At 37.9% G+C, this 18,753-nt stretch overlaps 1 long non-coding RNA gene across 4 annotated transcripts in view; it reads left to right on the plus strand.

Moving 5' to 3' along the window:
• LOC140624473 (uncharacterized) overlaps nt 1-18,753 on the plus strand; it is a 149,941-nt gene that overhangs the window by 21,006 nt on the left and 110,182 nt on the right. For all 4 annotated transcript variants that reach the window (XR_012023950.1, XR_012023952.1, XR_012023951.1 and 1 more), the window contains 2 exons: nt 169-238; nt 10,561-10,743. This is a non-coding gene — a long non-coding RNA (uncharacterized lncRNA). The remainder of the gene's footprint in view (nt 1-168; nt 239-10,560; nt 10,744-18,753) is intronic.

Consider the following 18,753-nt stretch of genomic DNA (forward strand, 5'->3'; position numbering starts at 1 on the left):
GAGGAAGAGGGAAAGAATGCCAAGCAGACTCCACACTCAGCGCATGCTGCGGGGCTCAGTCCCTTGACCCTGAGATCGCGGCTTGAGCTGACACCAGGAGTGGGGCACTTCACCACCTGAGGCACCCAGGCGCCCCTGTATAATTTCTTCTGCTTACTTGATTTGCAGGGAGTCAAGGTGGTGTTGAAAGTGTTGGGTTTGAATTCTACTCCAGCCGATTGCTGATACGGGATTAAAGGCAAGTTTCTTCCCCAGCAATGGGACCACAGTAATCCGTCCTTCTTGGGTTGATGGGGATTCTCAAAGGTGAAACGGGATGGCCTATGCTGAGCCCCTAGCCTGATAGCACTTACACGGAGGACCTTGAACACCTCGCAGTTCTCCCTGTCAACCATGAACTTTCTGCGTCTTGAGCCATTTCTTCTGAAGATTCCAAATTGCTCAAGGGCAAAAATTAATAATAATGGTGGAAATACTATTCGCTTTTTTGTACACGTTTTATATATTAATGTCAAGTTTATCAATAGTTTCTTTTACAGCACATGCACTTGTATCTTTCAAAGGTCTCCCGTACTCCAAGACTACAAACACATTCCCTTAGAATGCTTCCAGAATTTTCTTTTAGACGTTTGTGTTTTTATTATGTATTAATGTATTACCGTCATATAATTCTAATTGCTACATTTTTACGCTTTATTTTGAAATTCGGTAAATTCTCTGATTTTTTTCTTTCTGTTAATACTTTTTTTTTTTTTGGCGAATTTTGCATCTTTTCTCAGAACTGGACTGTCAAGTTTCATTTAAAAAATCTTGTTAGGGGTCAGTCCCAGTGGCTCAGCGGTTTAGTGCCGCCTTCAGCCCAGGGACTGATCCTGGAGACCTGGGATCGAGTCCCACGTCAGGCTCCCTGCACAGAGCCTGCTTCTCCCTCTACCTGTGTCTCTGCCTCTCTCTCTCTCTTTCTCTCTGTCTCTCTCATGAATAAATAAATAAAATCCTTAAAAAAAAACAAACAAACAACTTTGTTAGGCTTTGAATTGGGATTATGTTTATTTTGCAATTTATTTGGTAGAGAACGACTACCTTTACTATATTTTCTTTCCATTTAGAATAGGGAGTGTTTCTCTATTAAATTATAACTTCTTTGGGATACCTGGGTGGCTCAATGGTTGAGCACTGCCTTCAGCTCAGGGTGTGACCCTGGGGTCCTGGGATCGAGTCCTGCATTGGGCTCCCTGCATGGAGCCTGCTTCTCCCTCTGCCTCTGTCTCTGCCTCTCTCAGTGTGTTTCTCATGAATAAATAAATACAATCTTTAAAAAACAAATAAAAATAAACTATATCTTCATGTCCTACAGTACAGTTTTTACTATAGACATTACACATTTGCATTAGTTTTATTCCCAGATCTTTTCTTTAATTCTCTATCATCTTCAATTATGACTAGGGCTTTTTTTCCTTTATATTTTCTAATTTGTCACTGCTGATGTTTAGACACACTTCATCAAGTCAGGAAAGTTTCTTCTTGTATTATGCACTTAACAAATAAAAAAATACCATTTTTAATAAAATAATTAAAATCACTGTGTTTTTTCTCTTTAATCTATTAAAAAATAATTACATGAAAGCATGTTATAGTGTCAAACCTTCCTTGCATTTCTGATGTCAAGCAACTTCTATTATATTGCTATATTTAATCTGTTAAATTTTCATTTAGAAGTTTTATAGCTATATTTAAAAGTGAAGTTGGCCTATCGTTTTATTTTTTATGCCATGTTTGTCTAATTTAGGTATCAAGGTAGTAAAATTATCTTAGTAAGATACAGGAAGTTTTCTTCATTTTCTCCCCAATGCTTTGAAAGCTAATTATCTCTAAAATTTCCAAAAGTTCTAAAATCTCCATAGAATTATGCTGTGTATATCTTAAATTCTATTTAACTTGGCATCTTGTACCTTTATTTGCTAGAACCTGCAACCACAGCTTAAAATAACGCCTGACACATAGCAAACACTTTGCAATTGTGACTGGCTCTATGATATTATTGCTTTGAGATCAGAGAATTTTGAATTTTGCCTATGATTTCTTTTGTGCACTGAAAAATGGAAAATTTTAATGAATGTTCCCTTGGATACAAAGTTCCCTACATTTCTATTATTTCTTAAACCAATTTTGAAAGTTGTGCTTTTGAATTCTAAATAGCTTTAATTATTCTTAGTTTACTTGATCTGTCAATTTATGAGGAAGATATATTAAAATCTCTGACTATTATGCATTTATTCATTTTACTTTTATTTCTCTCCCTTTTTGTTTTATATATTTCTACTATTAAGAACTTACAGTGTAGAGTATACATTATTTTTATGTTGTTCCTTTCAACTCTGTACAATTCTTTTTCCTTTTCATGCTTTGTCTGGATTTCTATTTTGCCTGATGTTGACATTTTTACATCTGCCCCTTTTGTTAGCAATTTTCTGTAATGTTTTTCTCTATTATTTTTCTTTTCAAATATTTTTATATCATGCTGCCTTAGAAACATTTTTTTGTAAACATCACACATTTAGATACAGTGTTTTTTTGTTTGTTTGTTTGTTTGTTTTTACCAAATTTGAAAATCTCGACTTTCAATAAAAGCACATATCTCTTTTACATTGTCCTATAACTACTCTGTCTGGACTTTTCTTGGTATAGTTTTAAAAAAAATTATAGTTATCAAACTTTCTTATCATATACATATTTTTCCTGCCTTCTATTATTTCAGTATTTTTTTCTAATATGAATTATTTTTGTTGACCTAAACTTCTAGTTTCAGACATTTTTCCCTTTGGAATTTTTGAGAATTGTTTCATTGTCTTTTTACATTTTTTTTTTTAACCAAAGTCTTATCTCAATCTCATTTCTTTGTAAATTTTTTTACTTCTGTCTCTTAACTTTTTTTAAAGATTTTATTTATTTATTCATTTGAGACACACAGAGAGAGACAGAGACAGAGACACAGGCGGAGGTAGAAGCAGACTCCACGTAGGGAGCCTATGTGGGACTTGATCCCAGGACTCCATGATCACATCCTGGGGCCGAAGGCAGATGCTTAACCACTGAGCCACCCAGGGGTCCCTGTCTCTTAACTTTTAAGGATTTTCAATTTCTCTTTTCTCGCTTGCATTTTTCCAAGTGTTTCCTGGTGCTTGTCCTTTTTATTCATTCTGCTTCACACTAGATGGTCCGTTTTAAATGGAAAATTCTTATCTTTCTTCAGTTTTGAGCATCCCCAACTCCTTTTAATCTTGACTGTTTTCTCATATCAGTCCTTTGAGAAATGATATTGGCTGAATATTGGATCTTCTGGATGTCTCTTCCATGTTTTTTTTCTTTCCTCACCCAGTCTGTCGCCTTGGGCCACACTGTAGGAGAATCCACTGCCATATAGTCTAGCTCTCCAGTTTACCCATCCAGGCACAATATGGTGGCTATTCAGTCCATCTCTTTCTTTTCTTTTTTTCTTTTCTTTTCTTTTCTTTTCTTTTTTTTCTTTTCTTTTCTTTTCTTTTTTTTTCTTTTTTCTTTTCTCTTTTCTTTTTTCTTTCTTTCTTCTTCTTTCTTCTTTCTTTCTTTCTTTCTTTCTTTCTTTCTTTCTTTCTTTCTTTCTTTCTTTTTTTCTTTTTCTACTAACAGCCACATATTTTTTATTTTCAAGATTTATAACTCAGCCTGTTATTTTTCATGGATAAGACAGCCTCTCATATCCTGGAAATATTTATGATTCTTTAAATTATTTGTTGCTTCCTTTCACTATAGGTTTCCTTCAAACCTGTGAGTTTTGATAGTATTCTTATGTGTATATTTGATAAGACCTGTATGTGAAAGCTAATTTTGATTATCCTTGCCTGCATTTAGCGATTTTGTGTGTGTGTATGTATGCATGTGTGCACATTTTCTGCTTTAGCTGTTGACTGATACTTATTATCTAGTGGCTTCGCCCACGAGAGGAGGGTGGGAAGAGTCACCCTGGCAGGTGTATTTGCTCCTTACTAACTGTCTCAGCTTCCCCTCTTGCACCTTCTACCCATCCCTTAAGACTGAAGCAGCACCTTTCTTATAGCAGGCTCTCCCACACTTGAGGGTTCTGGTTTCTCCTGCCATCGCTGGCTTGGTGTGGGCTAATTTACTTCATTCATCCTCTGGGGCTTGGACATACTACCACCAGCTGAAAAATCAGGCATTTTTTACAAAAAGGATCCAGGAGAATGGCTCCTTGGCTAACGACCCAATAAAGTGTCCCCCACAGAGCTACTTTAGTTTTTCTAAAAATTTCACCAATGTGACATTTATTATATTTTCCTAAATACAAATTACTCTTCTTTTAAACTGGTAAAATGCACATGGTTTACAGTTCTGGAGTTGCAGAAGTGCATTCAGTGAAAATAAAGTGTCCCTCCTAACCTGTTTCTCAGCCACCTTGTTTTCCTCGCCTGATCAACCATCCTGACCAGCCTTTCAACACCTCATTTTTTTTTTTTTTTGATCAGGGTAGATAAGAAAAGTATTGCTATATTTGTCATGCAATTACACAACAATGGCTTTTCACCTCATTGGATATGCAAGTTTTTGTTCCTTGCTTTAGGCATGTGAATTCCTAAATCACATGAGATGGTTAGCATCTGGGTGACTAATACCTATGGACCTTGGAATACCTATGGACCTTGGATTCCACAACTTGTTGTAGCTATTAAGATGCACTTTCCTTTGTTGACCATAGAACCGGCCAAGTATTCCCTTGCTATTATTTCTAGTGTATTATAATGAAATGGGGTGAAAGTTCTATGGAGAAGCACAGAAATACCCCTCTTCCTCCAAAGTCTAGTCTAGGCTCCCCAGGTTGTAACCATAGGCGTCGGGCTACTGTGGTCACCCCCCACCCCACCTGCTCTCCGTCACCCTCCTTAGACTCTTCCCTAGTGGACTTGACTTCTCTGCACTTCTGACCCTTGGGGGAGCCTCTAAGGCCCAAGACTTTATCTGGCCCAGGATGTTCTCTGATTTATATCTGCTCTTTAGACTGAATTGCAACTAGGTCAGCCACCAAAGAGGAGAAAGCATAACATTGTTTTGTTTTTTTTTTTTTTCTTTTGGACTGTGATCTACAAGGAAAAGTACATTTCATATGTTTCTCATACATATACAATTTGAAACAGAATGTTAACAATTCTTACTCCTATTATTTGCAATGCAATATCATTTTTAAATATTATTTTTCATTTTAAAAATGTTATGATCAACTCAAATGGATTTCACGATCCATTAAAGCGAGGTTCCTTGAAATTTGAAAAATACTGTCTAGTGGCAATAAGCACATTGTCAAAGATTTTCCTCCTATAACCATAAAAAAGAAATTTCTACTATTTCATATAATTTATCACAAGACAGATTCTCTTAAAAAGTGCCTCTTATTTTCATCTCTTTTGATTCAGACCTATACTTTTCTGAAACAATATTATTCCAATTGACAAATCTGGTCACTACTGATGTACCAGCACTTACAGTGTTTACTAATCCTTATCCAGGGCCAGTCTTGACGTGTGCTGGCGAGATCAGGGATCTCCACCAAATCATCCCCCTGTTCCTTGTTGTCCAGTTACAATTTTTCATCATTTTCCCAACACTGGGATTTTTTTTTTTTTTTAAAGCCCAATGCAGGGCCTAAACCCACTACTCTCATCAAGACCAGAGTTGAAATCGAGAGTTGGATACTCAACCAACTGAGCCACCCAGACACCCTTATATTTGGGATTTTTCTTTTTTTTAAGATTTCATTTATTAATTCATGAGAGACACACAGAGAGAGGCAGAGACGTAGGCAGAGGGAGAAGCAGGCTCCCTGCGGGAAGCCCGATGTGGGACTTGATCCCAGGACCCCGGGGTCATTCCCTGAGCCGAAGGCAGTTGTTCAACTGCTGAGCCACCCAGACGTTCCTATATTTGGGATTTGTAACCTCACATTCATGTTCTCTCAGGACTACACATTTTTTGCTTTGCCTCAAATCAGAATCTATTTTATATATTTGTAGGTAGGTCCCTTAGTTCTCTCTCCACACCCCACCCCACCCCCAGCAATCCTTGACAGAGCTGGGCTACAATATTATATTTTGCCAGTAGATATATGTATAACATACGATTAAATCATTCAAAATTCTCTAAGTTTTAAACTTTGGTTTATTTTGTAAAAAATTTTCTTTATAATTACTGTAATTTTTTAAAAAAATGAAGTTCATTTAGAGCGCTTTGGCATGCATCTGTTTAAAAAATATTTAATTTTCAAGTACAAACTTTTAAAATCAGGGCTTTCCAAAGTTATTAGCACTTACAGTATATCTCTGTCCAGTGGAACAGATGTTGCCTGTATCTACAAATATTTCGAAAACAGATTGAAGGCATGCAATATGCAATTCCTTTTGGCACGATTCATGTACATTTTGCCAGAAAACATTTGAACAGATTTTAAATCTTTCTGCTCATTATCTTTGAAAAATATACAAACTCACACACATTTTTTGCAAGGTGTCTGTTATGAATTACATGCTGCGAAGAGTACCTCTTAAACAATATGCCTCTCAACATCACACGTTTGAATATATAAAGCTTGGAAAGATGGGGAAAAGGTCATGTGTATAGTAATTGTTAATAGGAACATCAGACAAGTATATCTTAATAAAAAATATTTAGTCTGGTAGGTGCATCAAATTCAACTCCTTGAGGGAAATTAACAGCACCTACACTGTAACACATTTCACAGAAGGCAGTACTTTATTCAAGAATCAAAGCTATGAGCAATCTTTATTTTTCATGTCTTATCATCTAATTACGTTTCGGTTTCCTCTATCTTTTGACATCTCTCAAAGCTCCCAGCTCTCATGTCTTTTTAAGCTGTTTACTGTGCCTGGAATATTCTTTCTCCCTTATCTCCATTCAGAGTGTGTGGAGATATGGGGGAATTTCATGTAGTTTAGCCTGAGGGACAGGGTACAACACTTGAGGGTCTCCGAGGAGAGGAGCCTGGGGAGGTGGACAGGAGCCAGGTAACTGGGGAGACTTATACACAGTGCTAATTTTAGGAGTTTGCAATTAGCACTGGAGGCCTAATTAAAAGACAAAACAAAACGATGGAGGATTTTAATCAAGGAGATGAATGACAGGATTAGAAGTACATTTTATATAATCGAATCCAGATACATCATGCAAAATGCATTTAAAAGAGCAAAGCTGAAAGCAGAACGGCCAGTTGGGGATTGTTACAAGAGTTGAGGCGTGGAGTGTTTACAGGTAGAATCAGTGAACCCATCGTGCCTCACATTCCTGCCATTTGTGGTTACTGCTCCTAATTTAAGGCTTTCCACGGTGTGTCTTCCGTATTCTCATCGTCATGTCGAAAAGGTTCCTCTCCTCTGCACGCCCCCGTCCCCTCAGACCTTCCACACGACCCTCTGAGATGCCTCCTGATGCAGTCTCCCTCTTTCATATCTTCATCTTCTGCAGAAACTCTTGATCCCATCCCCTGGCATTCCCTGAAAACTGGCTTCTCCAGCATCTGTCTTAAGTGAATGCCACCCATTTCCCACACCAAGCGGGTGTCAACATTCTCATGCCTCAGCGCCAAGCCAGACTTGTAGGATCTCCTTGGCTCACTCCTTCTTGCAGGTTCAGAGGCTTTTACGGTATAATCTTCCAGACCCTTTTTGCTCTCATGAGCTTCTCAGTCACTACTTTGACTCAGCACATATTTTGGCCCCTGATGCATCTTCCTTTCTGCCCCTCTTCCCACCATTTTCCAGGGTCACTTCAGTGATCACTGGGTCTCCCCGCGGACAGCTCAGCTTCTCGTTAGCTTGCCTTCCCCCCCCCCCCCCCCCCCCCCGCTCCATCTCAGAGCACAACTTCCTGGCCTCCAGCCCAGGCCATGTTTTCATCAGACCGTGCCCCCTTTCTGAAACAGTCACAACTGTTCTTGTGCCACAAACTCCTATCCTTCTAGATCTTCTCATCAGTCTTTCTACCATCTCACTGGGATCTATAATTCCCGGCTCTTTTTTATATTTTACCCACAGTTCCCTCCTTTTGTCCCTTCCTTTTCTATCTCAGCTCCAACACTTAAACTCCTTCCTTGCCATTTCACTCAACTCTGACCACTCCCCAATTCCACCAGCAAAACCCCTTTCATTGCCCACATTCTCCATCCTCCTTCCTGAGCTTCTAAGTACCGCCGGAGAAAACCAGCACAGACGAATGGCCTGACAAATCAACAGCTTCAACAACCACTGGGTCCTGAAGTCAGCCTGGAAAATCTTCTTTCTCTAATTGGTTCCCTTTTTCACTTCCCGCAGATCTTTTTTTAAATTTTCTTTCCCCTGAAACCTTTGATCTTTCTCTGTCTCACTGCACTTTGAGCAGAGAATTTACAAAGAAAATAGACAACATGAGATGGAGCTTTCCTCAGACTCCTCCTTCTGCAAACCTCCCAGCTCCTGCCCCCCCTTCTCTTGCCTTCCTTCCCTCTGTCACCGTGGAGCAGATGCTCATCTTTCTCATGGAGGACCTCCCTACTCCTGTGAACTAGAGCCATCTTCTCTCATCTCATCCTTATCTTTATGATGGGTGGGCCATCTCTTCTCTTCACTATCTACAAGAACCCTCACTGCAAGATTTCTCCTCATCGGCATGTCCATGGTCAAGTCTTCACATTTATAACAACCACCAGCCAAACTTCTTCCCCCATCCATCTTTCTCTTTCACAAACAACGACTATAAAGACTGTCTTCCTTTTCCTCACCTTCTATTCGTTCCTCAGTCTAATTGCAATCTGGCCTTTGTTTCTAGAATAGCCATGAATCTGTGCTTGTTAAGATCATCTGATAAGACTTTGATATCAGACTTTGATCATCTGATAAGACTATATAAGCCCCTCTTCTACTTGTATCATTGCATTTTAAACTGTTGTCTACTTTTTTCTTCTTGAGATGTTCCTTCCTTTCCTCCCTCTCCCCATGTTGGCCTATGTGACATTATATTCTCTAATTTTCCCCTTAAACTCTCTGGCTGTTGCTTCTCAAATTCCTTCATGAGTAAATTTTCTGTTTTCCCATTAAAAGTTGTCAGGTCATCAGAGTTTATCTTCAAACTTATAAGAACCACAGCAATACTAATAATAGCCAATATTCATCAAATTCTTACTTGTATTAAATGCTTTTTAAAGATGATATTTTATTCTTTATAAAACCCTATGAGGTAGATACTATTATTTTTTTCTTTTTTTTTAAAGATTTTATTTATTTATTCATGAGAGACACACAGAGAAAGGCAGACATAGGCAGAGAGAGAAGCAGGCTCCCTGTAGGGAACCTAATGTGGGACTCGATCCCAGGATCCCTAGGATCACGCCCTGAGCCAAAGGCAGATGCTCAACCGCTGAGCCACCCAGGTGCCCCATAAGGTGGATACTATTAATAGCTCACCTTATAGAGAAGTTAAAGGCCTAAGAATGGCCCCAGAGCTAGCAGGTCGCAAAAGCAAGATGCCAAAGATAACCAAAGCAAAACCAAGTTACCCAAATCTGACTGAACAGAGACTGTCTCTTAATTGCTTGTTCTGGGTTCTTACCCTCAGCGATCTCATCCACTTGCATGTAATCCCCTGCCAAATGCTCATGGTTCTCAAGCCCAGTGCTCCTCCCCAAATATGGTTCCTGAAGACCAGGCCCACACACTGCACTGCCTTCTGCTGCTTTGCACAAGCAACTCAAAACCAACATTTCTAAAACCAAACTCCGCATCGCATCACACCGTGCCCTGGCAAAATTGTTGTTTGTCTCATTTAGGTCAGTGGAGCCACAGTTGACTCCGTCTGCCAGGTCAGAACCTTGCTTTCATCTCTGAAATCCTTACCTCCTATATCCAGTTAATTACCAAGTCTTCTACTTTGGCTTGTTTGTAATTTCTGGTATCTTATTACTTCCCTTCATTTTCACTGCCTAGATCATTAAAGCAAGTAGGGGCTCCTTGCTTCCAGTACCTATGCCGTTCTAATCTGCTCTTCACTATGCAGCTTCATTTGGTTCCTAAAATGCAAACTTGATCATATCAGCTCCTATCTTTAAAACATTCAGTGCCAGAGGGGAGGCGGGTGGAGGGATGAGTGAAATAGATAAAAGGGATTAAGAGTACACTTATCTTGACAAACACTGAGAAATGTATGGAACTGTTGAATCATTATACTGTACACCTGAATCGAATGTAACACTGTATACTAATTAAATTTCAAGAAAAATATTCTAAAAATTAAAAAAATACATATCTGATAGAATTTTCTAGTGAAATGAACAAACAAACAAACACTTCGAGTGGCTTGTTATTGATCTCTGAACTTAGGACACCAATGAAAGGCCTTATGATCTGCCTTTGCTTACTGTTGTGGTCTAACTTTCTCCAATTACCTACCTCGTGTTCTGTAATCTAGCCGTGTTGAATTATTTTCATTTCCTGGTTGTGCTGAAATCTGGATTGTGACCTTCTGCAGATAATGAAGTCATCTTACCTACATCTAGAATGTTCATCATTCTCATTAGAGTTACATCTCAACTTCTACAACATCTGCTCTGGGAAGTGATTTCTAATAACCCAGGCCTGGGCAAGTGGCCCTGTGATGTCTGTCCATAGAATATTGTGCTTATCTCTACTTCAGCATGTAACACAGTGTGTTGTAAGTATTCATTTATTCTTTGCTCCAGTAAGACATAAATAATCTGAGGGTTGGGGTGGTTACCTTTTAACCTATAGTGATGGCACTTTGTCTAGCATATATCAAGTGATCAACAAATATTTATTGAATTAATGAATTAATGACTGTCTACAAGTGTCATGCTAAAAAATGGAGCCATCTGTTGTACTTGGCAACTGATAATCTCTCCCAGAAAAGCTTAATTAGGGTTGAGCAGGTTAGCAATGAATGAGAAATAAGGAAATAGAAGGCTAGACTTTGCATTTGAGAAGCTTAGCTATTAGCTTAATTCATAAGAGCAATGGTAAATAAATAACTAACCCACAGGCATAACCTCTCAAGAGTCATGCAGGTCTTACAAGAAAGTTTAAGAGCTTGACTGGAGGGTATAAAAGGAGATGAACACATGGTGAGACATACCATATTTCTGACTAGGAAAACAATATTGTAAGACAAAATTATTTTCCTAAATTAACTTATAGTTTCAATGCAATGTTCCATTGAGTTTTTTATTATGAAAATGGTTCGTATTTGTGGGGAAAAATTCAAACCAAGTCTCTCATTCTCTTACTTTCTCTTGAGTGTGTGTGTATGTGTGTAAGTACTCACATATGAATATATATTTATACACACACACATATATATGATAGTCTTTTTTTTTTAACACATATGGACTCTTTCTTTATGTACCCTCCAACAACTATTTTATTTAACTTAGCAGCATAACTTGGATATCTTTCTACATCAATACATATGGATCTACCTTATACATTTTTAAACGCCTAAAATTGAAATTTATCATACATACAAAAGAGTGCAGAAATCGTCCCTCCCTCATGTCCCTTTCCAACATAATTCCCTAAAGGTAAACACTGCTGTGACTTTTTTTCAGCATTGATTAATGTCACCCATTCTTGAACTTTACATAAACGGAAACACGCAGTATGTTATTATTGTGTCTGGTGTCATATGCAATGTTTTGGAGTCATTCAGTAGTTTGGCTTTTCACTGCCATATTACATTACATGACTATAATACAATTTACACATTTAGTGGATGTTTGCAGTGTTCCCAGAAGAATATTATGAATAGAGATGCTGGGAACATTCTTGTACATCTTTTTATGAACATGTGTATATATATCTGTTGGATATATACCTAGAAGTGGAAGAGCTAGGTGATAGGGTATTCATATATTTAGTTTTAGTAGATACTGCCAAAGAGTTTTTCAAAATAATTATAGCAGTTTATGCTGCCATAGCAGTGTGTGTACCATATTCTTTTTAAAGACCTAGAGTATCACACTGTGTAAATACATTGTAAATGTATTTAACATTGGTTGCTTTCAGTTTTTTTTACTGGTACAGACAATTTTTAAGCAAACACTTTGCCTAGGTATTTTTGTTTATTCACATGAGTATTTCTTTAAGCATGTTAATAAGATAAAATGTAAAAAAAGAAAAAAAAAAGAAATAGGCAAAATAATTAGGTTTTCCAAAACCAAATTAGGGAATAGCATTTTTTAATTTTAATTTTTTATTTTTTATTTTTTGGGACTAGCATTTGTTTTAAAAAAGCTGAGTAAAATTAAAATGTTTTATAAAAATTGCAATCACTAGAATCGTAGCCCTGGTACAGAAAAGAACACATATATTAGTGACTAGGAATGACAGTTCTATCGGTCATGTTCTAAATACGAAAAGTGAAATGAAACTGAATATTTAAAGCAGAAGCAACTTAATGCAGGCAACGGGTTACACTGGTGATAAAAGGGACAGAGAAGCTACCCTGAGATGAACCACACAGCTGCAGCTGCTATGCCCCGGGGCTGGAAGATCACACAAGAAGGGGGTGCAGTTCCTTGAGCTTGGGCCGGGTCAACTAGGGAACCAGGTGAAATGACGGTGACCTGTCCAAGCCGGGACAAAGTGCCAGAAAAGTACAACCTCTGCCCAAGACATCACCTGAAGCAGAAAGAGGGGAAAAGTACCTTGACTTCTCTTTTCCTCCTCTCAGTGCCTCCCAGCAGGAGTGCTGATGGCCTGTTAATAAGGAGTGTGGAAAAAGTCTGGGAAGGTCAGCTTGCTTGAGATAACAGCAGAGCAGCAGAGGGGCAAGAAGGCCAACGGGCTGGCATAGTAGGATACATAATAAAGATGACATCACAAATCAGAGTAGACAGGAATGATTGTTTAATAAATGCTAGGGACATCCTTGTTACCCTATTATGAAGAAGATCAAGTAAAATTGGATTTTCACCTCATCCTGTAGCCCCAGATAAATTACAAGGATGTGTAGAGTTAAATGTAAACAACTGATGTCTCTGTGAAAAAAGGAAGATTATATATATTTTCAGGAATGGAGATGATTCACAGTGCATTAAAGCAACGGAATAAATCTAAAAGAAACTTTGATCATTGAAAATTAAAATAATACCATAAATAAAGTTAAAAGGCACATAACAAAGTGGGAAAATTACTGGTACACATATGAAAAAGGTTTAATACTCACCAAAAGTCTCATAAAGAAATAGAAAAGTGGGCAAAACACACCAACAGATATTTCTATGAAGAATATAAAATGACCAGTAAACCTAGATAAAATAATATTCAAATTCCAATAATCAAAGTCATAAAGAATTAAGTAAAAATACATTTATATGTCCATTAAAATAACCAGTATTATTAAATACTGTTAACCCTAGAGTATGAGGAAAAAAATGTATACTATGGCAGTAAGTATAACCTGCTGCTATTAAAATGTTTATTTTTCAAGAAATACTTATTGACAAATATAATATTCTTTTTAAAAATAATATTCTTGATACAATAAGATGAAATAATTAGGATTTAGACAGTATTAAACTTAAGTTAAAATTTTGTTATAAAATACAAAACCTCACACATATAAATGTACAATATAAAATACGAGAAGGAATATACCAAAATGGTAAAGAATTAACTAAAACGGTAATTTCTGGACCATGGGATTATAGTAACTTCAAGTTACTTATACATTTCTGCATTTTTCAAATATTTTACTGTGAACCTTTGTGATCTAAAAAAAAACAGTGATCATACGTGTCAATACAGTGAAGTCAAAAGATGGTGAAGAATGCGTTATTTACACAAATTTGCAGACTGAATGGAAACAGCCAGTGGAGATGAACCAACTGACGGTGAAAAGGCCTAAAAATTGCTGAAGGGAGGTGTTAGAGGAGCCTGGCTGAGCTCTGGACATGGACGGGGAAAAATCAGGCTTGGATAAGAGCGTGTGAGGGAACAAAGCCTGAAGAAGCACCCAGGAGAATCAGACCCTTAGGGAGTTCACACTCTGTGACCTTGAGTGTCTCCTGCTGAGAGCAAGGAGCAACAGCTGAATAGTCCCCTTTCGGGAACCTCCAGAGATGCTGGAGGTTCTGGGTATGGGCTGAAGAGGAAAAGAGAGGTCAATGTTGGGGAAAACCAAAGGAGTAACAGGGTTTCCTGAAGGTCCCTTTGAGTTGAGACACCTTAGCTTTGTAACTGTGTCTTGATTCTCTGCAGTTAGGTGAGGTTTCCCATCAAGAATACGTATTTTTAGGAACAGACACCTTGCAAGTTTGGCATGTTCTCCAGTTGAGAATTTGCAGGGTGGAAGAGGTAAAAGCCAGAATGGTTAGGGGATTGAAAGAACCTGGGAGCTTAAGTCTGAACCGGGGCCTATGCTGATCTGGAAAGGAAGGCGACCTGGAGCAGGGCTGGGGGACGGGGAGAGCAGGTGTTTGGAAGCGCATCACCGCAGTGGGCAAAAGAGAAGTGAGGATATATTATCTGCCTCGGCTGGGCACCCAAAGCCTTTGATTTTGAATCTAACTTTTGGCATTTACCACACTCTGCCTTGTGTTTTAGTTGATTGTACTTTCTTTATTTTTTTTAAACCACAGCCCACTCTTGTACGTGGCTGTGTATTCCTGAGGCACCTACCCAAGTGCTCTGCACTTGGCAGCTGTTCAAGTACTGTTGTTGGAAGAGTGAAGGCAACCAAATATGTTAATTTTTGGCATCATGGCAAGTGCTTTGGTTAAATTTAGAACTACTCTTTTGAAGACTGTGCAGTCAAAAGTATTAATTAAATTGGCAACAGTGCTTGCCAGCAACATCAATATGGCTCACCCTGGGAAGAAGCCAGTCAAAGGTGTTACTGGGACTATATAGCCAGCTCAGGCCATCACATTTAATTGCACTTCAGAAAACACAATCTTTTTAAGCTTCAAACTAATGGTGAAAAGACCTGTTTCACATGCAGTCACCGTCTGCTCTGGATTTTCTGTCTTGTGGTTGCAGGAATGCTAACTGTGGATATTCTTTGCTGAAATAGTGTCTGTTCAAGAGGGTGGCAGGGAACCTTTTGCTTCTCCCTGAAGGCGTAGTTTCAGGGAGTGAATTTTCCTGATACTACACCTCAACGGCATACTCTTCTTACATATACTCTTCAAGGCTTTTCCTGTCAATTTTCCATAGTTTTAACAGAAACTCACAGGATCCCAAGTCTTTATTTTGTAAGAGGAGTAAAGATGAGGAATATATCACTGTCTGATGATGGTCAGGCTTGGGGATTGGGAGGGAGGAGGAGTTACAATTCCTCCTTTTGGGAATTTTTTTTTTTTAAGATTTTACTTATTCATGAGAGACACACAGAGAGAGGCAGAGACACAGGCAGAGGGAGAAGCGGGCTCCCTGCAGGGAACCCAACCGCTGGACTGGATCCCCAGACCAGGATCATGCCCTGAGCTCAAGGCAGACACTCAACCACTGAGCCACCCAGGCATCCCCCTTTCGGGAAATCTTAACTGTAGTTCTTCACCCATGCACATGTGCACCTGCGCGCGCACACACATTTCTAAACACACCTCTAAAAATACCTAAAATACCCTAAATACGCGCGCATACTCAGTCACCCACTCAGTTACTCGCTCACTCACTCACACAAACCTTTCCAATCATATTTTCAGCTGGATGTTAAAAATCCCAATTCTGGCATTTAACTTTTAGTGTTTTCAAGGCTCTTTCTTATACATGCATGAATCTAGTAGACCTCATCCCCGTGAACGTTCTTAATTACAGTCAATTGCCCCAAATTGGCTTTCCTGAATTTAAATGCATTTGCCATTTCATTTTTCAAGATGAATTTGATTGAATGTCTTGTAGTGATTGATGCAAGCTCATTCAGAGTATGTGAATAATAAATTTATTGCTCTCTGGAAATAAGTAATAGATCAAAAAATCTCTTTGGTTTAATGTTTTACTGTTAAAGATTAAACAGTTCTTCTAAATAACTTAGCAACCCTTTCAAACTCAAATTGTTTAGCTCTATGTTTAAGGCAACTATTGAAATCATTTCAGTTCCCTCGGGTACAGTTGTGCAATTTGGATTTAGCTGGTCTGCAGATTGTACTCATCTATGTTAATGTTTCTGTAATGAGAATGATCCAACTGTGTCATAACCTTTTGGGTCTTAACCTCCTTCATTTACATAACCTTTTACTTCTCATTTACACTAGCCTTGCCATTTTAGGATGAATACATCAAACTCCTTCCTTTTTCTCCCACGACCTGATTTTGTTGCTAAGAAAATCAATTAGTTTGTCTTACATATGAGAAAAACATATTCACAACAGATTCTTCGATATTTGAAAGATGGTAGGTGTTACAACAAAAAGAAATGAGTTAGAGGATTTTAGAGCTACTATCATGATTTTAAGAGAAACAGTAAATTACGTTTAGTCTTAAAAGGATGTTAACTTTGAAAATATTCTAAAATATATGCTGTTAAATAATTGACTCATCTGTATATTTAGTGTCTTGCTTCAAATAGAATATAATTTCCAGTAGTGGTGCTACCTAATATCTTAAAAGTATAGGTGTTAAAAGCATATATGCATTAGAGTCTTCTATATTTGAAATTATGCCCATTTACATACACTTATATGCACACATATCTGCAAGTGTTGATTTTTAATGACAAGATATTATAAAAGTTGGACCTGCTCAACTAAAAATGTAATTAAGAGGCAATTGTGTTTCAAAAATTAATGACAGAATTTGTTTGAATAACAAATTTGTTACATATGGAATGGTTTAGTAGTTTTTTAAAAGCTTTTATTTATTTGAGAGAGAGAATGAGAGACAGAGAGCACAAGCAGGGGGAGCAGTAGAAAGAGAGGGAGAAGCTGACTCCCCACTGAGCAGGGAGCCCAATGTGGGGCTTGATTCCAGGACCCCAGGATTATGACCTGAGCCAAAGGCAGATGCTCAACCAACTGAGCCACCCAGGTGCCCCTGGAATGATTTATTTTTAAAATCCTATTTACATGAAAGTTTTTAAAAAACATTATTAACTACTCTATTCATGATACTCTGAAGATGAAAGACCAGGTGTATAATAGGAAAACCAGATATAATCTGTGGTACCAAAGAGGGCTTCCCTGAGGAAATGTCATTTGAGCTGAGTCTATGGGTGAATAGAAACTGAAAGGCAAGGGACTAGACGTCTGGGGAGGAGTGATCTTTTTAATCTTTTTGTGTAAACCTGACCCATTGAGTCCCTCACACTTTCCTAAAACCTATAATAGCTTCCTCAAGTCCTCAGCATCACTTAAATGTACCCGCGATCTGGCCCACTTCTGCTAACTCTTCCCCGGCAGCACTTACCACTTTTGTAATTTTTGTTTGGTGCCTATCTTCCTAAAGGATGAATATAGACCCTGAATCCTCAGAATCAGGGACCAATGTAAATATTTGGTGAATAAATGAAGGTACATAAAACCTTAACTCTATAAATTTTAAAGATAATGTGTCTTATTTGTCAATATAAGAATTGTAGCTACTACTTAACTTAGCACATGTGTTAAGCACAGTCCAAGATAACAAATGCAATAGATATTGATTCCCAATAGTGATAAAAAAAAAAAAATGGAAGTTGAAGAATTCAATAAATTGCCCACAGGCTGTGATCTGCTTTATGATGTTTAAGAAAGAATCACTACATTGTCTTGGGAGAGACTTTTTGATGGCAGTCTTGATGTAGTTCACCCCAAATCTTAATACTTTTATGTAAATTTTGTTTGAAAATGGAAATTTCTATATATTATTAAATTCATTGTCATTTTAAAGCACTCAATCCATCAGACTGTCAGACGTGTACTATATATATAAATGAGCAAAAATAGGTGACATACATAGTTTTACCCACATATGGTTAGGGGCGAGGTTACAATTTGACTTGGAACAGTGGCTTGAGGTAAAGTATATATGTTATAATAGAGGTAGCCATAAAGTTCTAAGGGCCATAGAGTTATGTATATTTAACAAATACTTACAGAGTGAATAATATGTCCCATATGTTTTTCTAGGCACTAGGCATAACGTGGAGAATGAAAAAAAAAAAAAACAGGGTTCTTGGTCTCATGAAAAATATCCTCTAAAGATGACACATTAAGTTTTAAGTTTAATTGGGGAGGTCTAATTAGGCAGAGTTTACTAGAATGAGTGATATTTTAATTGAGTCTTAAAAAGATGAGTAAATAGTGTCATGCATTGATGGGGAGTGTATTAGTTAGGATTAGATTAATCTCAAAATAACATTGCTCCAATAAGCTAGGAAATTGCCTTAAAAGAAATTAGTCTAGCATTAGTACTGTGCTCCAGGGATAGGAATCCAGGGTGCTCCCTCTATGTTGTTTTTCCACCTGTCTTCTGCATGTCACTCCCAACTCAAGCTGTAAGATGGTTGCTTGACTTCCAGTCATCACAACTGGGGTGCAGCCAGCAGGTGAGCAGGAAGTGGTAGGGAAGAAGGGCATACATACCCCCTTTATTTCCAGACACTTAACTAAATTTGCATACATTGATTCTATTTACTCCCAGAATCAACCATAAGAGAGGTGGAAAAATGATGATGTGTCTTGCTAAAAATTGAGGATTTTATTACTGAGGAAGATGCAGAGAATGT

Source organism: Canis lupus, chromosome 34 (genome assembly GCF_048164855.1).
Source record: "Canis lupus baileyi chromosome 34, mCanLup2.hap1, whole genome shotgun sequence".
In the NCBI taxonomy this organism is placed as follows: domain Eukaryota; kingdom Metazoa; phylum Chordata; class Mammalia; order Carnivora; family Canidae; genus Canis; species Canis lupus.